At 47.4% G+C, this 25,341-nt stretch overlaps 4 non-coding genes across 4 annotated transcripts; 2 read left to right on the plus strand and 2 right to left on the minus strand.

Annotated features, from left to right (window-relative positions):
- Positions 1-5,535: 5,535 nt before the first annotated feature.
- On the minus strand, positions 5,536-5,701 carry LOC116745393. The gene has a single exon (XR_004347416.1). It is a non-coding gene; the product is annotated as a U1 spliceosomal RNA (small nuclear RNA).
- Positions 5,702-16,463: 10,762 nt separating this feature from the next.
- Positions 16,464-16,628, plus strand: LOC116745351. The gene has a single exon (XR_004347399.1). It is a non-coding gene; the product is annotated as a U1 spliceosomal RNA (small nuclear RNA).
- A 5,957-nt stretch (positions 16,629-22,585) lies between these two features.
- TRNAQ-CUG lies at positions 22,586-22,657 on the minus strand. Its single transcript has one exon. It is a non-coding gene; the product is annotated as a tRNA-Gln (tRNA).
- Positions 22,658-24,591: 1,934 nt separating this feature from the next.
- Positions 24,592-24,665, plus strand: TRNAN-GUU. Its single transcript has one exon. It is a non-coding gene; the product is annotated as a tRNA-Asn (tRNA).
- The last annotated feature ends 676 nt before the right edge of the window (positions 24,666-25,341 follow it).

Genomic DNA, 25,341 nt, shown 5'->3' on the forward strand with positions numbered 1-25,341 from the left:
TTCTGTTTAGTTAGAAAGAAGGATTTTTTACTCCTCAGATGGGACGTGCTTTCCCGCTCCCGCGTCCCGGAGAGGCGCGGTCCGCGCAGTCCACGCGGACGTGGAGGGCAGGTGAGGGGACGAGCCCGCGGCGTCCCCGCTGGACCCTGGCGACTCTGCCCGTCGTTGGCCACCGGAGGCCCCGGCCCCGCCGCCCAGGGGCGCAGCGACCGAGCCGGTGGCACCCCCTCGTCGGGTCACCCTGGGTCTCGGGGGCAAAAGGCAGAGGCTGCGCCCACTGACTCCTGCCCCGCAAGGGGGGTTCGCACCGCACGTCTTGTAACTAACTGCGCGCTTGTCCCTGTGAGTAAAGGGTCGCGGTGCGGGGCTGTGACGTCGCTGAGCAGCCAGGGTGACAGCGTCTTAGCTTTCGGGTCGAGGGTTCCAGGCCTGGATGGGAAGTACTGTAATGTATTCAGGTGCCCTATTTATTATTCCGAATATTAATGGATCCTATTCCAGTTTACACCCATTTTATTCAGAACTGCTCGCTCCTAAGTCTCCGTTGGACACGAAAAGCCGCTGTTAGGCTAAGATTTGAACCTTCACTCCAGGAAACCTCTTCCTTTCTTTCCAAGCTCAGCCAGAAAGGGGAGCCCCGGCCGCGGATCCCGGCGTCTGAGGAGACCCCAAGTCCCTGACCCACGGCCGCCCGGCCCGGCTCCTCCGGGGCCGAAGGTGAGACGAGCCGGGGCCGCTCCGAGTCCGGGACTGGCGGGCGCCCCTTCGTCCTGCCGCGACTCTGCTCCACCGAGAAGACGCCCCAGGACGTGACCGGATGGAAACACTTTTGTCCTCTACTGCTCGGTAGAAACGTATGGATGAGGCTTGTGATGGACTTGAATAGCTAATTAAAATGTTCTCTTCCAGGTGCTAAGGAGCATCTCTCTGAGTTTGAGATTCTGGAACTTTCAGAGGTTACGAAGGACCGAACGACACAGCTGTCTTTGGAGGATTTGACGAGAAAGGCGTGAGGCCGGCGAAAATATCCGAGGAAGGGAAAGAGCAGGAAAGAGGAGAGAATGACACAGAAGGGAGAAAGGGGCTGGAAGGGAGAGGAGCTGGGCGGGCACTGCAGCGGGGGCAGTCGCTGGGTTTGGGCGACCACAGCTCCTCATTCTGGAGCGCTCCCACCCTTTACCGACCTGCCCGAGAACCCGCTTCCACCCCAAATCGCCAAGCTGCTTGCCTGGCATTTGTTCTTGCAAAGTTTCCTTTGCCGTTGGGTTTGGAGGGGTGAGGTGGGCTGTGTTGGTTTGCAAGCCAGTGGAAGTCCTGGCGGCTGCCTTGGAGACGACTGGCGGGTAGGGAAACACACAAACTCCACTCTTCCCTTTGCAGGCCGGTCTGCAGGGCCTGGGGTGGGAAACTGGAAAATCAGAGTCTCAATATTTCTTTAGAGATAAGGAGATAAATAGCCAAACAGTAGGTTATGTGAGTTGAAAGTGGTTACCCCTGGAAAAAAAGAAATGTGGGATGGGATCAGGGGACTACTGCTTCCCATAACAAGTTTTGGGGCATATGTAACTTTGTACCACATGTATGATATTTTTAAAGTTCATTGCTTGTATTTTGAATATAAAATTTTACGTAGTCATATGTATCACTCTTTTAAAATTCTGCGTCTTGTGTCATGTGTAGAAATGTTTTCTACTGTAAAATCATGATTTTTATTTTTTTTACATTGGGGCATTCTTGAAGCAAGGAATTGGACCATCATTCCCCTTTTGATGAGCTGATCACATGAGCTAATATACTTGCAGATCCTCCCAGCCCAGGAGGTTACTGCTGGTCAGAGAGGATTGCTTTACTCTCTCTAGGAGGGTCCACAGCCACTCAAAAGTATCAGTAACTTAAATAAAATCCCACCGAGTCTTTATGCAGTGCTGTGCCCAAAACACAAGAGCTTACACTCAATGATTACATGTTAGTGCCGTGTGCCCAGGCATAGTCTACAAGTTTTACATGGGTTTACTCATTTAATCCTTTCAACAGGCCTATATCATATCGTCGTCCTCACTTCCCACATGAGAAAACTGAGGCGTGAAAAGGTTAAGTAACTTGTCTCATCGCTCAGTCAGTGAGCGGGATTTGAAAGCAGGAATTTGAACGGAAGCCCGCCTGGCTCCACAAGATATGCTCCCAATCAAAGAGGAACAAAAATGGTAAAGATGCTTGACAAGAAATTTAAGTCTGTATATTTCTTTTGAAAAAAACACCAAGGAGGAGTCACGTAACGGGCATAAAACTGTCCTAAATATCCTCATGACCCACCTGCCTCCCAAACATCCTTCTTATCCCAACAGCTGCTCCCCGCACATCTCCAACTTAAACACAATTCCTGCCAGAACTAGGTTTTTCCTTCCCTTTATCTTTTCCTCTCACCTACGCCATACTTCTTCCATAGCTATTCTGTTCCTTCACTTCCAGGTCATTCATTTTCTTTAAATTTAAAAATGTTAAATATATATATAAAGAAGTAAATAAGCAGCCATCCATAGTCCCACCTCCTGGAATTAACTACTGGTAACATCTTTACGTATTTTTCTTCGATTCTATTTTTAAGTTACTCTAATTTTTGCAAAAATTATATATGCTTATTATGTAAAATTCAAATGATGCAGAAAATGCAAATATGTAAAAATTTGAAACATCTGAAATTCAAAAATAACTTCTGTTAAGGTAGGTAAATATTGATGGAGTCATTTTGGTATATCTATATATATATTTGTTTTTATAAAATTGAGCTCTTATAGATTCTAGTTTTATTTTAAAGCATGCAATTTAATAGTGCATAAAGTTAATGGAAGAAAAAGATACAAAAATGAGGAAATTGCTGAAATTTCAATCAAATTGTTTACCACAAGAGAGAGACTTTTCTAAAAGAACCCTCTAAGGCTAATAATAATAATAATGATAATAATTAAGACATTAAAATTTGGAATGATTCTTCTTATTACTTTTTAAAATCAAATTTCTGGAGTTGTAATTTGAAAATAATACAATGCATCCATTTCAAGTTTGATGACTTTCGACAGATGAATGTACCCACGTAACCACTACCCTGTTCAAGAAGGAAGAACATTTCCAGTACTCCAAAATGTCCTCTGCCGTCGATCCCCCTACCACTTCCTGTCCCAGGAAATCAGTGATCTAGTTCCTGTCACTATGGATTAGTTTTGCCTGTTCTAGAAATTCACATAAATGGAACCACAGACTATGTACTCTTTTCATCACTCAGCATGATGTTTTCGGGAGTAATGCATATTGGGGCCCTGTATCAGGAATTTGTTTCATTTTATCAAAGAGTAGTTAGTAAAAAAAAAAAAGAGTAGTTAGTATTCCTTTGAATGAATATATCACAATTATATCCGTTCACCTCGTGCTGGACATTTGCATTGATGAACAAAGCTGCTATAAACAAGTCCCGTTTGTGGGCATATGTTTCATAAATTCCATATAAAATCTTTTCTTCTTTAATACGAATTTATTTTGTGAGTGGATGTTACATTCGCAAATACAAAATGTATTCAAATGTTACAAAAACCTGAAGTACAAGCTTATCTTTGATTGTTTCCTATCAGGACATACTTAATATAAGCCACACACTATGCTAGGTGTGTTATTAGATTATCTCATTTAATCTACACAAGTTCACGAAGTACGTAATATTATTTTCATAAGACGCTTGCAAAATCGGCCTAGCAAATCGGAGTTGGCCCAAGCTCAAACAGAAGGCACCAGGACTGAAAAGGAGCCCTCCCCCGGAGCCCCCACCCCCGCCCCCGCGAGGTTGGGCTCCTAACCCCAGAGGCAACCCAATGTCTTCGTAATAACCTCGCCATGTCTGATAGGCCTGGAAACCAATATCCAAGCAGTTCCTAGTCACGGTATTTATTGCTCGGCTTCTTTTGGTCAGAAACTCCTCGATCAGGGATCCAGAGCATAATACCGCGGACAACCTTGAGACTAAGGAAATCTGTTAAAAACTCTAAAAACCCGTTCTCTCATCAGTAGGGCATTGAAAGTTAACTTTCGTCTTGGTTCAGCTATTTTATATTTGAGCAGGGAAAACGCCCGCTGCTGGGGAGAAGAGCACTTTTGTTTTTTACTTTCACTTCCAATGATCTACATACTCGACCTGGGTCCTGTGCGTTTTAGTTTTCTTTGGACCTAGTTTTCTTTAGACCTACCCTTAAGTATCACTTCTTCCCCATCTCCATCTCCATCTCCATCTCCACTCGCCCATCTTCACTCCCCCTCTCCCTGCCAGCCACCCCCACGGGTCGCAGAGGCTTCCGGAGCTGAGCGGATCTAGGAGTGCCGTCCCCGAGGTAGCCACGAGGGGGCGACAGTCTTTTCGTCCATGGTCCTACCTTGACTGTTCGGCCCAGCAGTTTGTTTGCCAGGACTTCGTGGATCAGCAGTGACGGTGAAGCAAGGGAATACCACAGCCTGGGAAAGGAGTTTGTGAAAAGCCCACAACTGCCAACGCTGGGCCTGGCGTTTTCTCCTAAACTGTAGTTCAATAGGGAAAAAACTAAAACTACTCCTTACTAAATGAAAACATGTTACGTACAACTCCTGCGGCTACTTATCGAAAACGGATGTGAGGATAATTTCTTAACTTGCCAGGCCACTGAAGCAGGTCTCGTGCAAACTGGAGACTGAAAGAGAACTGTTTTTTGTCTATGCAAGTAAGTAGTAATAGAAGGGCTGGGCTGAAAAGAAAAGCTGAAGGCAGGAAAAGGAACAGGACCGAGAAAGACGAAGAGACTGCCTGAGATGGAAAAAAGGAATGAGTTTGCGGGTTACCTACCGAAAACCCCCGCCATGATTACAAATTAGCAGTTGACCACTTCAGAATATTAGTTCCGAATTACGAAGCACGGAACCGGTAAGTAAACGCACCTACCTGCTCTGCGGCTTTTCACCACACAAACCAGTAAAAAAAATCAGTTACGCGGTATCCGGTTATTTATTTCGGGTCCGGTGGCGTAGCGAACGCTGACGGCCCAGTGACACCTAAAGTTTAACCACAGTTACGTTTTACGTCGTTTACACACGAAAAGCGTTCCGCGTACCGCGAAGCATAACAGTGCGCAGCGCAGCCGTGGTTTTCTACAACGGCCCGAATCCCCGCTCCTCGGCGATGTGAACGCTCAGTACTTTACATTCGGGGGAGTTGCGCGGGCGCCGCCATTTTTAGCACACGAACGCTGGGAACGCATTCCGGCGATAACAGCCGCACCCCTACGGGGGCAAAACGCGTCTTCTGTAACTCAGCAGCTAGCACCTTGTAGAGTATAACGGACTGCTAACACAGTTAAGCGATGCTGCCTCCAGCCGGGTGAAACTCACGTTTTCAGTACTTAACCAGCATAACTGACCACACAAGCGAGTTCATCGCAGAACCACCCAGAAACGTAAAGACACGGAATCTCCGCCCACCGCGCACGCGATTACACAGGCCTGACTTTACCACCTCATAAACATCAGGGGAAAGCGCGAACGCAGTCCCCCACTATCACAAATTTTACAGTCGAGTTTCCCACATTCGGGGAAATCGCAAGGGTCAGCAAATCCGAAGTGCAATAAATAAGCCTCAACCCTGGGAAAACCACCTTCGTGATCATGGTACGTCCCTCTGCCAAGTAAGTATAAGCTGTGCCTCCTCGGCCCTGACACGCCCTCAGACGCCTTATACTGTACACACACGGTCACTTTCCTCCCCGCAGCCCCGAGCCTTCCTGCCCCTTCCAGACAGCTGATCCATGCACTTGCAACCAACAGCCCTCGATTCGCTCCCATACCACGGGAGATCATGTGTCTTTCACCACCAGACCACGAACCAGCAGACCCTGCGCTGAGATATCTACATACGACACGCCCCATCCGTCAAGCCAACGGGAATTACCGCTCCCATCCAGCCCACGCCCCGCCCTACTCCGCGCCTCCCTCCTCCCACGCCGTCCAGCCAAGCCTACCAGAGGGCGGGCGCCCTCTGGGGGAAGTGACGTCGACCGCTCGCTCTTTTCCTCCCACCCGCCCCCACCCGCCCCCACCCGTTGGGGCCGTGCGCGCGTGGCTGGCTGCTTAATCTCTGTCCTGCCGAGCACCTGTCTGGCGGCCTGCTGAAGCCCGAGCACCTTTTGGGAACTGTAACGGCCTTCAATGCGCAGAATAGAGAACATTTAGGAGTCCAGGGGAAAGCGGTTCCTTTCAAATCCAGTTGTCTTTGTGATGTACTATTGTGTGTACGTCTAGTAAAACGCATTAACCATTATGAATGGCCGTGAACTCTATTCCATTCTTGAAAGTTCAATTTCGTTCATCGGAAATTTCATTCATTTTATTCCCCGTCTTCAGGTGTTGTTTTGACTCTGTCCTTGAACAGATTTTAACACCTATCTGCTACCCTCTGACTTCGGAGTCAAATACCTTCTTTAATACATGTTCATTTGTTAATTATTTTAGGTCTCAGTAAAAAGAGAGTCTTTCATTTTGAAATGTCACTTTTCCATATATTATTGTTTTTCATGTGTGCAGAGAGCATGGCCTAGGGGTCATTAACTTACTGAGCTCACTGGGCAGGATGTGGCTCTCATGCCAGGATTATTTTATTGTTCTGGGGCATATCTCATGCTCTGTTGCATGGTTTTGTTGCTAAGCAGGCCTGCTTGGTTTTGTGGTTGAGCAAACCCGCTTTCTTGAGTGATCATTAACTTTCGGGGGTCTCCCATACTTTTTTCTTTACCTACAAACCCCTGGTGGGATTAACTATTTAATTACCTACTTTGTCCCTTTACTCTGTCCCTATCACTGTCATATAAGTTAGTTTCAAGTTACCAAAATTTGGAGAGACTATTTAATAGCCTTTTTAAAAAAAATTTTATTTATTTTTCGCTGCGTTGGGTCTTTGTTGTTGTATGCGGTCTTTCTCTAGCTGTGGACAGCGTGGGCTACTCTTCATTGCAGTGCGCGGACTTCTGATTATGGTGGCAAGGGCTCTCGGTTTGCGGGCTTCAGTAGTTGCAGCACTGGGCTCCGTAGTTGTGGCGCATGGGCTCTGTAATTGTGGTGCGCGGGCTCCAGAACGTGTGGGCTCTGTAGTTTGTGGCACATGAGCTCTTTCACTGAGGCGCACGAGCTCGGTAGTTGTCGTGTGCACACTTAGTTGTCCCATGGCATGTGGGATCCCCTACCAGGCATCAAACCCACATCCCCTGCATTGGAAGGAGGATTATTTACCACTGGACCACCAGGAAAGTCCCAGATCTGTATTTATTTTTGAAATCTTTTTTTTTAACCTTAGGTCAAGGAATAATTGTATCATAGCAACCTACGATTGATTCTATCTGACCAGGTGTTTTAAAACTTTTTGAGATTTTTGACAGACTTCCCAAGTATCAAATTCTAACTAAAGTTCTTTTGACCTCCAGCTAACTTTGGGGTGCTTCAAAGGGCACCTGGAACATCCCAAAGAGAGATCCTAAACATACTGGGTTCATTTGATATGTTAAATTACATGGGAAACATTGTCCAAACTTGCTGTTGCCTGTGTCAGCTGGAATCATCAGGCTCTCCCCAATCTTATTGCAGCCGCCAAACAGATAGGAGAAAGGGTTTTGGGTTCTTTTGCTGTCTAGTCTCTCACCTTACTGTATGTCCAAAAAATCCCCTGTGGGAATACTCCCACCTCTAGGCCTTCGGGTCCTGACCCCTCCGTGACATTTTCCATTGCACCCAACTCCAATTCCTGTAGGAGTTCCTTTTTGCACCTCTGGGATCCTCTTCACTCCAGGCCTTGGCAGCCCATACCTTTACAGACTACCTATTGGGCTCGCCACTTCCAAGCAGCCCACATCCTAGGCTTTATAAATCCTCAATCTCAAGGAATACACCCCAACATAGGGAAACTTGTTATAGGACATAAGCTTTATAGCCAACAGATCCTCCTCAAGGAGAGTCCTGGCAATGCACTGGCACTGGTTCAAACGTCCCCTATCGGGGACCCCTCGCGCAAGGGACTGGGTCGACCTGAGACTTCTGGTTAGGAATTGATGGGAGAGTAGACGACACTCAAAACCCCATTAGGTAAGAAGTGTATTCAGAGGACACTCCGACCCGCTTTCAACAGAAGCCTCCTGGTAAAATGTCTCTGGGACGCCAGACTTCATTTCTAGGAGTGCTCTCAGTTGCAGGTTACTCAGCATGGGAGGGTCCTCTTCTAAGCCAGAAGAAATACCTCTGGAATGTATCCTTAAAAACTGGAAAATTTTTTAAATAGATGGGCTGAAAAGGAAAAAACTTAAACTCTACCGTAACACGGCCTGGACTTTATATAAGTTGGGGGTGGGGGTGGGGATGGAGTTAAATGGCCTGAAAATTGGTCTCTAAATTACAATACCATCTTGCAATTGGATCTTTACTGTCACAAGATGGGAAAATGGACTGAAATTCCATATATCCAAGCCTTCATGGTCCTTTACCAAAAGCCTGCTCTATGTGGCTCCTGTAATCAAAAGCCTGGGGAATCAGAAAGCACTCCTGACATTTTAGATGATCCCCTTCTAAGCTTCCCCAGCTCTCTGGGGTGGGGGTGGGGCGCAGGGAGCCAAGTTTCCCCTGCTTCTCCGGAGGCACCTACTTCTCCAGATCCTCTGACCAATCCCAAACTCCACCTTCCTATGTCCCTTTATACCCGCTGTTACCCCAGGAGGGAGAGACTAGTCACTCCGGAGTAACTCATAGTGGAACTTCCTATCACCCAGGATCGGGAAAAGGATGCCCTCTTAGGGAAGTGGCAAATGGCAAAGGGACAATCGGAGTACATGTGCCCTTCTCTTTAACCGATTTAGCCCAATGCAAACAGAGAACGGGCCGATTTTCTGAACACCCTAGTAAGTTTGTTGAAGGGTTTCAGGCCCTAACTGTGGCCTTCGATTTAACTTGGAAGGATGTCCAAACAGTCCTATCAACTTTCTGTGTCCGTGAGGAAAAACAGAATTGGGCAGCAGCACAGGGGCACACTGACCAGCTTGCCAGGGACCAGCCTGAACATTTTGTTATGGGTGGAGACACAGTCCCAAATCAGAAGTCTTGTTGGAGTTATAATTCCCGGGAGGGAACAGAAGCCAGGAAACCCATGATACAGTGTGTATTAGAAGGGATGAGAAAGTGTATCAAAAAGCCAGTTAAGGGCTTCCCTGGTAGCGCAGTTGTTGAGAGTCCACCTGCCGATGCAGGGGACACAGGTTCGTGCCCCAGTCCGGGAAGATCCCACATGCCGCGGAGCGCCTGGGCCCGTGAGCCGTGGCCGCTGAGCCTGCGCATCCGGAGCTTGTGCTCCGCAACGGGAGAGGCCATAACAGTGAGAGGCCCGCATACCGCAAAAAAAGAGAAAAAAAAGCCAGTTAACTATGAAAAGGTTAAAGGAACGACCCAAGAAGAAAAAAGAAAATCCAGCGTTCTTTCAGGGATGGCTTGTGGAGGCTTTTAGAAAGTTTACTAACGCTAATCCATCCACTCCTGAGGGTCAACCCCTGCTGGGACAACATCTTATCAGCCAGTCTGCCCCAGACATTAGGTGGAAACTCCAAAAATTACAATTAGGCCCACAAATCCCGATTCCCCAACTCCTAGGGGTGGCCTTTGGGGTCTTTAATAGTCGAGATCAAGCTGAGGAAGAAGAGAGAACCTGATGTGAAAACAGGCAGGCCAGGGCTCAAGCTAAACTGATGGCCATAGCTGTGAGCCATGCCTCGCAACCTCAGGACAACCCAAGGGGGCCAAGGAAGTTTAACCATCCACCTGGAGGTAAAACTAGCAAGGGGGAATGCTTCAAATGTAAGTCAACTGGCCCCTGGGCCCAAAACTGTCAAAAAGAACCCACCGGTCCGTGCCCAGTCTGCAAACAAACAGGTCATTGGAAGTGGGACTGTCCCCAGTTCCAAAGGGGAAGTGGGGCTCCTGCTCCTGAGATGGCCATGCCGGACGACTGAGGTGGCCCAGGGATTCTGGCAGCTCCCCCCAGCAAGATGTCTATCTCCATTGAGGAGCCCCAGGTGGTCCTTGACATGGCAGGTAAGAAAATCAGTTTTTTTAATTGATACAGGAACCACTTACTCTGTCCTGATCTCTCACACTGAGCCTCTTTCCTCCAAAAGCTGTACCATGACTGGTGTTGACAGAAAGCCTTGCACCCATTTCTTCACTGGGTCTCACTTGCCAGTTTGAACAGCATTTGATCTCTCATGGCTTTTTAGTTGTGCCTGAGTGTCCTACCCCACTACTGGGGAGAGACCTTCTGGGCTCCCTTGGAGCCATATTACGGTTAGGAGGCCCCTAACAGCCCCTTTTCTTGTCTCTGACTAAGACAAATCAGCTGGAAGAACAACGGCCTATTCCCAGCTATATTCGACACGCAGTAAACCCTGCAGTTTGGGACAAGGGAATCCCTGGGAAGGCTATAAACATCCAACCTGTAAAAATTAGCCTTAAGCCAGAAGTCGCTTATCCTAACAAGAGACAGTAAGTACCCCATAAAGTTGGAAGCAAAAAAAGGTTTGCAACCCCTCATAGATAAATTCTTAAAACATGACCTCTTACTGCCCTGTCAGTCTCCATGCAATACCCCTATTCTGCCAATTATTAAGCCAAATGGGGAATATCGAATGGTACAAGACCTTAGAGCAGTAAATGATGCAATGGTCCCTCTACACCCCTTTGTGGCCAATCCTTATTAGTCCAGGTTCCTGGAGATGCCAAATGGTTTACTGTGCTTGAGCTCAGGATGCCTTCTTTTCATCCCAGTTCATCTCTCATCTCAGTATCTTTTTGCCTTCAAGTGGACTAACCCCCACTCGGGCCAAATGCAGCAATATACCTGCACAGTATTGCTTCAGGGGTTTTGGGACAGCCCACACTTGTTCACCCAGGCCCTAGGAAAAGAACTAAGGGAAATACGTCTAAAAGAAGGGGCCACTCTACAGTATGTAGATGACATATTTATATGTAGTCCCACCATGGAAGCCTCAGATCAGAATACTAATGAAGTCCTTAATTTCCTTGGGTCCCGGGGCTACAGGATCTCCCAGAAAAAAGCACGAATCTCAAAGCAACAAATTAAATATCTGGGATATATTATAAACCCTGGAAGTAGACAGTTATCTCCAGATAGAAAACAAGCTATATTAGGCTTAATTGCCCCCAAGACATAAAAACATCTTCGTACTTTCTTGGGCATGGCAAGATTTTGCAGAATTTGGATTTCAGGATTCAGACTAATGGCTAAGCCTCTATATGAAGTCACTAAAGGCCCAGGTACAGAACCATTACTTTGGACTGGGGAAAAAGAAAAGGCTTTTAATAATATCAAACAGGCCCTCACCAGAGCTCCTGCTCTGGGTCTCCCCAATTTTAAAAAAAACCATTTGTCTTGTACATAGCTGAAAAACAGGGGGCAGCTCTGGGGGTCCTTGTGCAAAAGCTAGGAGAAGTTCCTCAGCCTACAGGCTATTTTCCAAACAACTAGATTCCGTGGCCCAAGGTTGGCCTGGCTGCCTCTGGGTGGTAGCTGCCACTGCTTTATTAGTGGAAGAAGCTAACAAGCTTACCTTTGGACAGCCACTGGAAGTCCAGACCCCCATCAAGTACAAGGGATTCTGGAGATTAAAGGCCATCACTGGCTAACTGGAGGCTGCCTTTCTAAGTAGGCAGCCTCCTTGACTCCTCAGAGCTAACCCTCAAAACTTGCCATACCCTCAACCCGGCTACACTGGTGCCTGCTGAAAGCCCAGAACTAACACATTCCTGCCTTGAAACCATTGACCAGGTTTATGCCTGTAGCACTGATCTAACAGACCAGGCCGTAGACAACCCTGAGGAAGAATGGTTTACTGATGGCAGTAGTTTTGTTAAAGATGGAGTCAGTAGGACAGGGTATGCTATTGTGAGCACTCATAGTGTTATAGAAACAAAACCTTTGCCACCTAACATGTCAGTCCAGAGTGCTGAGCTAATAGCCCGAACTTGAGCCTTAACCTTAGGGGAAGGAAAAATTATAAATACATGCACAGACTCAAAATATGCCTTCCTTGCTTTACCTGCCCATGCAGCTATCTGGAAAGAAAGAGGACTTTTAAATGCAAAAAATTCCCCTGTAAGGTATGGGGCTGAGATTTTACATCTTATAGCAACAGTCCAAAACCCAAAACAAGTCTAGGTTCCCTGGCCAAGATGGTATTTGCCAACCGATTGACCCTTGATTATCTATTGGCAGAACAAGGAGAGGTATGTGCAATTGCCAATACTTCTTGTTGCACATATGTCAACACCCCTTTCCAGGTAGAAACAAACATTGAGAAAATTCGACAACAGTTTCAGCAGGCGATTAACCATTATTCCTCGCTATTCAAGATGGGTGGGGAGGGACTTCCCTGGTGGCACAGTGGTTGGGAATCCACCTGCAGGGGACACAGGTTCAAGCCCTGGCCCCGGAAGAGCCCACATGCTGTGGAGCAACTGGGCCCGTGTGCCACAACTACCGAAACCCGCGCACCCTAGGGCCCACGTGCCACAACTACTGAGCCCGGGTTCTGCAACTACTGAAGCCTGCGAGCCTAGACCCTGTGATCCGTAACAACAGAAGCCACCACAATGAGAACCCCGTGCACCACAACGAAGAGTAGCCCCCACTCACGGCAACAAAGACCCAATGCAGCCAAAAATAAATAAAATTAATTAAAAAAAATTCTTAAAAGGTGCACTCCCTGCATCTGGTGGTAGAAGGACAGACACTCTTATTATCAGAGATAGGGAATTCAAGCTGAGAAGCTTATATAAACAAACCATGCTACTTCTTTAATTTACTATCCCAAGCCCAAACTCCACTTAGATTGTTTACTAGTTGAGTGCCCAAAACCTAAGTTCCTTTGTCCCGTCAATTACTCACAAACTTAGAGTTTCTCTGTCTAAAAAATACAAAAGCTACCTGCTTTGGCAACTTCTTAGGTTCCATTTCTATGAAATTGATCTCGTGTGGCCTTCGCTGGCAGTGGCTTCAAGCAGGATCTCAGTGTCCGGACCAGAGGTTGAAGCCAGGCTTTGACAGTGAGAGCACTGAATCCTAAGCACTAGACTACGAGGGCCAGTGGCTAGTGACAAGGCTCTAGCTTGTCTGCTTTGTAGAAATGAATTTCAACAAAGATACAGAAAGTACAGAAACAAGTGAAGTGTTTTATTAGGAGGAAAAAAAAGTACATGTGAATAGACACACAGGAGCGGGCTCAGAAAGAGAGAAGCACCTTCGTGGTAGTTGAAATCATTTATATGGGGCATTTCTTCCAGGTTTCCTCTGGCCAATCATCCTGCTTTGCTTGGCTCTGAGTCCGTATTTGGTATAACTCGGGGTCCTCCCCTGTGTGCGCGCACATCCCTTAGCCAAGATGGATTCCAGCGCAGAGGCCTGCGGGAAGGTTGACACCACTTATTATGGGGTGGTGCCCCCCCCTCCCTTTTTGGCCCCCCGAGGAGCCTTTCTGCACATGTGTAGTCGGGAAGGTCTCCTTGACCTCAAGAATGAGAAATACGTGTGTCTTTATCTTTTACCTGGCAGGACTCAGCTCCGCTCTGCCCCTGCCTTTGTCTGTATTTTGGAACATCTGTCCACAGCGGACAGACTCCTGCTGCTCAGCTGCTGAAGCAAGTTTGTGTACCCGACACAAACTGAAACATCGGAGTTTGGAGCAGAGAAAGGTTTATTGCAAGGTCATGCAAGGAGATGAGGTGGCTCATGCCCTAAAAAGCCCTGAGCTCCCCAAAGGGTTTCAGCAAAGCAGTTTTAAAAGCCAGGTGAAGGAGGGGGTGTTGCAGGTTGTGTGATCAGCTTGTGCACAATTCTTTGATTGGCTGATGGTGAGGTAGCAGGGTGGTGTCACAGGGGTTAACATTATCAGTCCTTAGGCTCCTGGAGGCCTGGGGCTATGTGCTCATGGTTGTCAAGTAGTTAACATCTTCCATTTGTTGGAGAGGTGGGGTTTTCCACATATGCAAAACAACTCAGGAAATGTGCATCAAACACTATTATTTAGGTATTTCAGAGAGGAGCTAAAAGCAGAGAATATGGGGAAAGGCCTGTCCTCCCCTCACAAAGGCCCCAAGGGGTCCTGCTCGGTTACACAGCCAGGGGACCATTTATCTCCTGCCTCAAGATCTCCCAGTACATGAATTAAAATTTGTTTATTTTTCTCCTGTTAACCTGCCTTGTGTCAATTTTATTATTAATCTAGCCTAAAGAACTCAAGAGGGATAGAAGGGGAAAATCCCCCTCTTTAACCCCCCCTCCCAGCACTATCCCATCCTGAGAACCCCACCCTCGTGATCTATCTCCAATACTGTCACATTGAGGGTTAGGGCCTCAATATATGAATTTAGGGGGATACAGTTCAGTCCATAGCAATAGGAAGACAAAGGAGTAGTTATGAGACCCAGTGTAATGTTGGGGAGGATCACTGCACAGGACTGTCGTCTTTGTAGTGACTCCAAACTGAGGCTTGGCAGGGAAGTTGATGGAGACTTTAAAAATACTCTGACTTCTGTCAACTGAAAAAAAAAAAAAGAAAAGCACAATCTAAAAGTTGAGAGTTATGTTTTATTCAGCGGACTTTCTGAGTACTCCAAGCCTTGGAGGCAGCCTCTCAGACAGCTCTGAGGGACTGCTCCAAAGAGGTGAGGGACGAGCAGGATATATAGGAGTTTTGCAACAATAACCAGGTTGTGGGAACATCAAAAGATTACTATTAATTAAAGAAAACCAGACATCTCAAGTTAATGAATTTAGTACTTTTCTACGTTTGGGAAGATGCAAAGGAAATCAGTCCTTTGCTATGCACCACAGCTGCCTGGGTCCAGTATCCGGTTCTTTCCCATCCTGAGCCCCCTCAGGGTGCACCGTTGGGGGTGGCTGCATTGGCTGACGGCTTGACAGCGGGCAGCCGGTCTGTCTCCTTCCTGAGTTCCCTCAGGACTCACTGTCAGGGGGTAGTGGCTGAGGCTTGATGGCCCAGCATCCTTTGTTTGCTGATCAGGCAGGCAAACTTTTTCTTTCACATCTCTCTCCTCTCCTTTCTGATCTCCTTCCTTTGGCTGTACCCACATGGATCCCGAAGGCAGGAAAGACCAGGAAATGCTGGTTGTGGGGGTCAGCCTCAGGCACACAGATTAGGGGAGAAAGGTATAGAGGGAATGTGGAAGGGCAGAGAATTTTCAGCACAAATGTAATGTGAAAGAGAAAACTTCCAAAAATGTGCAACTCATAACGCACGGAACATATGCAAGGAGAAGTGTTAAAAAATAATTTACAGGGCTTCGGCTCAGTGGTTGGGAGTCCGCCTGCCGATGCAGGGGATACGGGCTCGTGCCCCGGGCAGGGAAGATCCCACGTGCCGCGGAGCGGCTGGGCCCGTGAGCCATGGCCGCTGAGCCTGCGCGTCCGGAGCCTGTGCTCCGCAACGGGAGAGGCCACAACAGTGAGAGGCCCGCGTACCGCAAAAAAAAAATAATAATAATTAATAAAAATAATTTACAGACAAAGGTAAAATCATGACTCGCGTAGTGATAACAAATGAACATGTGTCAAAGAAGGTATTTGACTCCGAAGTCAGAGGGTAGCAGATAAGTGTTAAAATCTGTTCAAGGACAGAGTCAAAACAACACCTGAAGACGGGGAATAAAATGAATGAAATTTCCGATGAACGAAATTGAACTTTCAAGAATGGAATAGAGTTCACGGCCATTCATAATGGTTAATGCGTTTTACTAGACGTACACACAATAGTACATCACAAAGACAACTGGATTTGAAAGGAACCGCTTTCCCCTGGACTCCTAAATGTTCTCTATTCTGCGCATTGAAGGCCGTTACAGTTCCCAAAAGGTGCTCGGGCTTCAGCAGGCCGCCAGACAGGTGCTCGGCAGGACAGAGATTAAGCAGCCAGCCACGCGCGCACGGCCCCACCGGGTGGGGGCGGGTGGGGGCGGGTGGGAGGAAAAGAGCGAGCGGTCGACGTCACTTCCCCCAGAGGGCGCCCGCCCTCTGGTAGGCTTGGCTGGACGGCGTGGGAGGAGGGAGGCGCGGAGTAGGGCGGGGCGTGGGCTGGATGGGAGCGGTAATTCCCGTTGGCTTGACGGATGGGGCGTGTCGTATGTAGATATCTCAGCGCAGGGTCTGCTGGTTCGTGGTCTGGTGGTGAAAGACACATGATCTCCCGTGGTATGGGAGCGAATCGAGGGCTGTTGGTTGCAAGTGCATGGATCAGCTGTCTGGAAGGGGCAGGAAGGCTCGGGGCTGCGGGGAGGAAAGTGACCGTGTGTGTACAGTATAAGGCGTCTGAGGGCGTGTCAGGGCCGAGGAGGCACAGCTTATACTTACTTGGCAGAGGGCGTACCATGATCACGAAGGTGGTTTTCCCAGGGTTGAGGCTTATTTATTGCACTTCGGATTTGCTGACCCTTGCGATTTCCCCGAATGTGGGAAACTCGACTGTAAAATTTGTGATAGTGGGGGACTGCGTTCGCGCTTTCCCCTGATGTTTATGAGGTGGTAAAGTCAGGCCTGTGTAATCGCGTGCGCGGTGGGCGGAGATTCCGTGTCTTTACGTTTCTGGGTGGTTCTGCGATGAACTCGCTTGTGTGGTCAGTTATGCTGGTTAAGTACTGAAAACGTGAGTTTCACCCGGCTGGAGGCAGCATCGCTTAACTGTGTTAGCAGTCCGTTATACTCTACAAGGTGCTAGCAGCTGAGTTACAGAAGACGCGTTTTGCCCCCGTAGGGGTGCGGCTGTTATCGCCGGAATGCGTTCCCAGCGTTCGTGTGCTAAAAATGGCGGCGCCCGCGCAACTCCCCCGAATGTAAAGTACTGAGCGTTCACATCGCCGAGGAGCGGGGATTCGGGCCGTTGTAGAAAACCACGGCTGCGCTGCGCACTGTTATGCTTCGCCGTACGCGGAACGCTTTTCGTGTGTAAACGACGTAAAACGTAACTGTGGTTAAACTTTAGGTGTCACTGGGCCGTCAGCGTTCGCTACGCCACCGGACCCGAAATAAATAACCGGATACCGCGTAACTGATTTTTTTTACTGGTTTGTGTGGTGAAAAGCCGCAGAGCAGGTAGGTGCGTTTACTTACCGGTTCCGTGCTTCGTAATTCGGAACTAATATTCTGAAGTGGTCAACTGCTAATTTGTAATCATGGCGGGGGTTTTCGGTAGGTAACCCGCAAACTCATTCCTTTTTTCCATCTCAGGCAGTCTCTTCGTCTTTCTCGGTCCTGTTCCTTTTCCTGCCTTCAGCTTTTCTTTTCAGCCCAGCCCTTCTATTACTACTTACTTGCATAGACAAAAAACAGTTCTCTTTCAGTCTCCAGTTTGCACGAGACCTGCTTCAGTGGCCTGGCAAGTTAAGAAATTATCTTCACATCCGTTTTCGATAAGTAGCCGCAGGAGTTGTACGTAACATGTTTTCATTTAGTAAGGAGTAGTTTTAGTTTTTTCCCTATTGAACTACAGTTTAGGAGAAAACGCCAGGCCCAGCGTTGGCAGTTGTGGGCTTTTCACAAACTCCTTTCCCAGGCTGTGGTATTCCCTTGCTTCACCGTCACTGCTGATCCACGAAGTCCTGGCAAACAAACTGCTGGGCCGAACAGTCAAGGTAGGACCATGGACGAAAAGACTGTCGCCCCCTCGTGGCTACCTCGGGGACGGCACTCCTAGATCCGCTCAGCTCCGGAAGCCTCTGCGACCCGTGGGGGTGGCTGGCAGGGAGAGGGGGAGTGAAGATGGGCGAGTGGAGATGGAGATGGAGATGGAGATGGGGAAGAAGTGATACTTAAGGGTAGGTCTAAAGAAAACTAGGTCCAAAGAAAACTAAAACGCACAGGACCCAGGTCGAGTATGTAGATCATTGGAAGTGAAAGTAAAAAACAAAAGTGCTCTTCTCCCCAGCAGCGGGCGTTTTCCCTGCTCAAATATAAAATAGCTGAACCAAGACGAAAGTTAACTTTCAATGCCCTACTGATGAGAGAACGGGTTTTTAGAGTTTTTAACAGATTTCCTTAGTCTCAAGGTTGTCCGCGGTATTATGCTCTGGATCCCTGATCGAGGAGTTTCTGACCAAAAGAAGCCGAGCAATAAATACCGTGACTAGCATGAAGAACCTAGGGGTAAGATAGGAATAAAGACGCAGACCTACTGGAGAACGGACTTAAGGATATGGGGAGGGGGAAGGGTGAGTTTTGACAGGGCGAGAGAGAGTCATGGACATATACACACTAACAAACGTAGTAAGGTAGATAGCTGGGGGGAAGCAGCCGCAAGGCACAGGGATATTAGCTCGGTGCTTTGTGACAGCCTGGAAGGGTGGGATGGGGAGAGTGGGAGGGAGGGAGACGCAAGAGGGAAGACATATGGGAACATATGTATATGTATAGCTGATTCACTTTGTTGTAAATCAGAAACTAACACACCATTGTAAAGCAATTATACCCCAATAAAGATGTTTAAAAAAAAAAAAAAAAAAAAAAAAAAAAAAAAAAAAAAAAAAAAAAAAAAAATAAATACCGTGACTAGGAACTGCTTGGATATTGGTTTCCAGGCCTATCAGACATGGCGAGGTTATTACGAAGACATTGGGTTGCCTCTGGGGTTAGGAGCCCAACCTCGCGGGGGCGGGGGTGGGGGCTCCGGGGGAGGGCTCCTTTTCAGTCCTGGTGCCTTCTGTTTGAGCTTGGGCCAACTCCGATTTGCTAGGCCGATTTTGCAAGCGTCTTATGAAAATAATATTACGTACTTCGTGAACTTGTGTAGATTAAATGAGATAATCTAATAACACACCTAGCATAGTGTGTGGCTTATATTAAGTATGTCCTGATAGGAAACAATCAAAGATAAGCTTGTACTTCAGGTTTTTGTAACATTTGAATACATTTTGTATTTGCGAATGTAACATCCACTCACAAAATAAATTCGTATTAAAGAAGAAAAGATTTTATATGGAATTTATGAAACATATGCCCACAAACGGGACTTGTTTATAGCAGCTTTGTTCATCAATGCAAATGTCCAGCACGAGGTGAACGGATATAATTGTGATATATTCATTCAAAGGAATACTAACTACTCTTTTTTTTTTTTACTAACTACTCTTTGATAAAATGAAACAAATTCCTGATACAGGGCCCCAATATGCATTACTCCCGAAAACATCATGCTGAGTGATGAAAAGAGTACATAGTCTGTGGTTCCATTTATGTGAATTTCTAGAACAGGCAAAACTAATCCATAGTGACAGGAACTAGATCACTGATTTCCTGGGACAGGAAGTGGTAGGGGGATCGACGGCAGAGGACATTTTGGAGTACTGGAAATGTTCTTCCTTCTTGAACAGGGTAGTGGTTACGTGGGTACATTCATCTGTCGAAAGTCATCAAACTTGAAATGGATGCATTGTATTATTTTCAAATTACAACTCCAGAAATTTGATTTTAAAAAGTAATAAGAAGAATCATTCCAAATTTTAATGTCTTAATTATTATCATTATTATTATTATTAGCCTTAGAGGGTTCTTTTAGAAAAGTCTCTCTCTTGTGGTAAACAATTTGATTGAAATTTCAGCAATTTCCTCATTTTTGTATCTTTTTCTTCCATTAACTTTATGCACTATTAAATTGCATGCTTTAAAATAAAACTAGAATCTATAAGAGCTCAATTTTATAAAAACAAATATATATATAGATATACCAAAATGACTCCATCAATATTTACCTACCTTAACAGAAGTTATTTTTGAATTTCAGATGTTTCAAATTTTTACATATTTGCATTTTCTGCATCATTTGAATTTTACATAATAAGCATATATAATTTTTGCAAAAATTAGAGTAACTTAAAAATAGAATCGAAGAAAAATACGTAAAGATGTTACCAGTAGTTAATTCCAGGAGGTGGGACTATGGATGGCTGCTTATTTACTTCTTTATATATATATTTAACATTTTTAAATTTAAAGAAAATGAATGACCTGGAAGTGAAGGAACAGAATAGCTATGGAAGAAGTATGGCGTAGGTGAGAGGAAAAGATAAAGGGAAGGAAAAACCTAGTTCTGGCAGGAATTGTGTTTAAGTTGGAGATGTGCGGGGAGCAGCTGTTGGGATAAGAAGGATGTTTGGGAGGCAGGTGGGTCATGAGGATATTTAGGACAGTTTTATGCCCGTTACGTGACTCCTCCTTGGTGTTTTTTTCAAAAGAAATATACAGACTTAAATTTCTTGTCAAGCATCTTTACCATTTTTGTTCCTCTTTGATTGGGAGCATATCTTGTGGAGCCAGGCGGGCTTCCGTTCAAATTCCTGCTTTCAAATCCCGCTCACTGACTGAGCGATGAGACAAGTTACTTAACCTTTTCACGCCTCAGTTTTCTCATGTGGGAAGTGAGGACGACGATATGATATAGGCCTGTTGAAAGGATTAAATGAGTAAACCCATGTAAAACTTGTAGACTATGCCTGGGCACACGGCACTAACATGTAATCATTGAGTGTAAGCTCTTGTGTTTTGGGCACAGCACTGCATAAAGACTCGGTGGGATTTTATTTAAGTTACTGATACTTTTGAGTGGCTGTGGACCCTCCTAGAGAGAGTAAAGCAATCCTCTCTGACCAGCAGTAACCTCCTGGGCTGGGAGGATCTGCAAGTATATTAGCTCATGTGATCAGCTCATCAAAAGGGGAATGATGGTCCAATTCCTTGCTTCAAGAATGCCCCAATGTAAAAAAAATAAAAATCATGATTTTACAGTAGAAAACATTTCTACACATGACACAAGACGCAGAATTTTAAAAGAGTGATACATATGACTACGTAAAATTTTATATTCAAAATACAAGCAATGAACTTTAAAAATATCATACATGTGGTACAAAGTTACATATGCCCCAAAACTTGTTATGGGAAGCAGTAGTCCCCTGATCCCATCCCACATTTCTTTTTTTCCAGGGGTAACCACTTTCAACTCACATAACCTACTGTTTGGCTATTTATCTCCTTATCTCTAAAGAAATATTGAGACTCTGATTTTCCAGTTTCCCACCCCAGGCCCTGCAGACCGGCCTGCAAAGGGAAGAGTGGAGTTTGTGTGTTTCCCTACCCGCCAGTCGTCTCCAAGGCAGCCGCCAGGACTTCCACTGGCTTGCAAACCAACACAGCCCACCTCACCCCTCCAAACCCAACGGCAAAGGAAACTTTGCAAGAACAAATGCCAGGCAAGCAGCTTGGCGATTTGGGGTGGAAGCGGGTTCTCGGGCAGGTCGGTAAAGGGTGGGAGCGCTCCAGAATGAGGAGCTGTGGTCGCCCAAACCCAGCGACTGCCCCCGCTGCAGTGCCCGCCCAGCTCCTCTCCCTTCCAGCCCCTTTCTCCCTTCTGTGTCATTCTCTCCTCTTTCCTGCTCTTTCCCTTCCTCGGATATTTTCGCCGGCCTCACGCCTTTCTCGTCAAATCCTCCAAAGACAGCTGTGTCGTTCGGTCCTTCGTAACCTCTGAAAGTTCCAGAATCTCAAACTCAGAGAGATGCTCCTTAGCACCTGGAAGAGAACATTTTAATTAGCTATTCAAGTCCATCACAAGCCTCATCCATACGTTTCTACCGAGCAGTAGAGGACAAAAGTGTTTCCATCCGGTCACGTCCTGGGGCGTCTTCTCGGTGGAGCAGAGTCGCGGCAGGACGAAGGGGCGCCCGCCAGTCCCGGACTCGGAGCGGCCCCGGCTCGTCTCACCTTCGGCCCCGGAGGAGCCGGGCCGGGCGGCCGTGGGTCAGGGACTTGGGGTCTCCTCAGACGCCGGGATCCGCGGCCGGGGCTCCCCTTTCTGGCTGAGCTTGGAAAGAAAGGAAGAGGTTTCCTGGAGTGAAGGTTCAAATCTTAGCCTAACAGCGGCTTTTCGTGTCCAACGGAGACTTAGGAGCGAGCAGTTCTGAATAAAATGGGTGTAAACTGGAATAGGATCCATTAATATTCGGAATAATAAATAGGGCACCTGAATACATTACAGTACTTCCCATCCAGGCCTGGAACCCTCGACCCGAAAGCTAAGACGCTGTCACCCTGGCTGCTCAGCGACGTCACAGCCCCGCACCGCGACCCTTTACTCACAGGGACAAGCGCGCAGTTAGTTACAAGACGTGCGGTGCGAACCCCCCTTGCGGGGCAGGAGTCAGTGGGCGCAGCCTCTGCCTTTTGCCCCCGAGACCCAGGGTGACCCGACGAGGGGGTGCCACCGGCTCGGTCGCTGCGCCCCTGGGCGGCGGGGCCGGGGCCTCCGGTGGCCAACGACGGGCAGAGTCGCCAGGGTCCAGCGGGGACGCCGCGGGCTCGTCCCCTCACCTGCCCTCCACGTCCGCGTGGACTGCGCGGACCGCGCCTCTCCGGGACGCGGGAGCGGGAAAGCACGTCCCATCTGAGGAGTAAAAAATCCTTCTTTCTAACTAAACAGAAAGGTCCCACCGAGATTTGAACTCGGATCGCTGGATTCAGAGTCCAGAGTGCTCACCATTACACCATGGAACCGGCTTGAAACGTGCTCGCTCTATGCCGCCAGAGATGGGGAAGTAAGTACTTATTTAGCCTCCACGCGTCCCAGCGATAATCCCAGGGCATTTCTTCTACGGTCCCGACAAGACTTGAATACGGTTGACCCGCGTGGGTGGTCCTCCGTCTTGCTTTCTCTCTGCTCCTCTCCTTTGATTGACTTCTCTCAGTTCACTTGCACCTCAGAAAATGAGGTAAAATCCGCTTTGGGCTTCGGGCCAGGGAAGAGCCCCTGAAAGTCTCCATCATAAACCACATATTCTGCCTCAGTTTGCCAGAGTGTCCCATCCTGAGGTAAAATTTCTGCAGATAGTAGTGTTACTTTTCTTCGCCTTCACACTTTTCCCATTGCCCAGAGAGGGCAGACGATTGTCAGGGCAGGACTTGGGACTTCCTGGGTCCCTTGGCTACACAGCACCGATGACACTCCAAAGCTGCCACCACCTCCTACGTGTAATATATAAAGTGTGTCAGCAGTGGGATGGGCATGGGAGGCAGGAGACCTCTCCTTTTCTTCTTCATACACTTCTGATGAAGGGGGGCTAAGTTTTTCTTACAACCACTGTAGATTTGTTAGATTTACCGTGCAAGTAACAATTAACGTTTACACCAAACACTGAGACAAACCAGGCCATACTCACCTGGGGTGACTCAAAATCAACGACGTGCTGTGGAGGCCACAAGGCAGCGCTATGACACTTCGGCAGTCACAGACTCTTTCCTCACAGCTTGGGCAAGTCAGTTTCATTCCAATTTCTTAATATATCATGACCCAGAAGTTGGCTTAAAAGAAGTGTACACATACCCAGGTACCCAAGAGCACTCATTGCTGGGTCATAGAGCATGTGCATCCGAGTTGTCTGACAGTGTATACAGTATTTATGTACACAAAATACCACCACACTAAATATTTACATGTGTAATAGGTATAAATCCACACTATGTCTCAAAATAATAATCTGCGTTATTTCATTTCCCCTTTACTTCTTCATTTTCTCCCAAAGCCATTTCTCCCCTTATCCAATACACAGAACAGAAAAATTCGCATTAAAAGAAAAGAGCTGTCGGCCAAAAAACAGAGTCAGTAAGATGCCCAGTGTTGCTGGGAGACGTCCCAGGGACTGGACAAGAGTTGACTCAAGGAGGAAGGAGGCCCTTGTTACCAGGAGGAAGTTCACAGCACCGGGCTGAGGAGAAGATGAAACTTCCTTCTGGAAAATCAAGAAGCTGAGCGGCAACAAACAACACGAAGCGCTCCTCCAGGAGAACTTCAAGGTCAGTCAAGGTTTATGAGTGCAAGGACCACAAGGGGTCTCTGGCTGATACAGGAAGAAAAGAAATCCGTGGAAAGGACGTTGAGGGATCACAGAATGGCCGGGAAACCCGGAGCGTCCTGCTGAGTGCCAGACCCTGTTCTGGGCGTGGGGACGCAGGGGCGACCATCACGGCGACTGCTGCCGTTGTGGAAATCGCGTGACGGACACAGGAAACCAAAACACCACACCGGCCCCCGGAGGCCTCTCGGAAGGGTGGGCAAAGTCTCATTCATTGGGTGTCGGCGAGGAAACAGGAAGAGCCGTCATGGATGCCCACCGGGAGTTCAGCTATCCTTGGACCCCATTCGGTTCAGGCCCGGAGGGTCCCGGGCCGGGCTCCGGGTGTCTCCGGGGGCGCTGGCATCTGAGACGAGTGAGGGGCAAGGCGGGGTCAGGCCATTCTGCTGCCCTTTTAGTTTCGGATAAGGCACCTAAGGCACCAGTTTCAAACAGGATAAAGAACATCATTCATCGCTCTAAACTTTCCGTTTCTCCGAGGCTTTCGAACTGGCACCGTTCTCCTGCGGGACAGGCGGCACATGCTGAGAATTAGTAAGTGTCTACTGCAAAGAGAGTCCAGAAAAGGCACGTGCTGTAGTCTCTGTGGCGCAATCGGTTAGCGCGTTCGGCTGTTAACCGAAAGGTTGGTGGTTCGAGCCCACCCAGGGACGGTGGGAGAGTTTTCTTTTCTTTTTTTTTTTTCCCCAGAACCCATCCAGGGTTTTCGGTGCTGAATACCATTCCAGGCGTTCCATGCTGATTATTACCTGTACATCTGCTCCCACAAAGTTTACCGAACTGTGTTCGGGGTCCTGTCCACCTCACCACTGCTGCCAGTCTTGGGCCACACTCCCCTTCCCAGCTCTATTGTCTATCGTCTCTACTGGACTCCATACTTGCCTAACTCACGACCTCCTGAAAGAGATCCAGGAAGCCACGGTCCGGTGGGATAAAGTCTTTATTCTGCCAAGTCTATAGACTTGGACAAGAAAGTCATATTTTATGTGTCTTAAACTTTTCATCTGTGAACGTTAGTACTTGTTCTATGAATGATGTCAGCAGTGAACCCATCATCATAATTCTCCTCTGCATTGTTTCTGATAAAGGCCTTTCTTCCATGGTTGTGTATTACTTGGTTTCATGGTTTCACGATGACGAATATGCTGCAACCGTCATTATCGTACACACACCTCTGACCACTCGTGCAGGTGTTTCCATAGCGTAGGGAACTGGAAGTGCAAGTGCTACCTTTAGTGTTTCTATGCTTCTAATGTTGGTAAATCCTTCAGATTTTCCTCCCACAGAAGTGGGACTGAAGCATATGCCATTTTATTTTCCAGTCTTTCA

This window comes from Phocoena sinus, chromosome 1 (genome assembly GCF_008692025.1).
Source record: "Phocoena sinus isolate mPhoSin1 chromosome 1, mPhoSin1.pri, whole genome shotgun sequence".
Lineage (NCBI taxonomy): Eukaryota > Metazoa > Chordata > Mammalia > Artiodactyla > Phocoenidae > Phocoena > Phocoena sinus.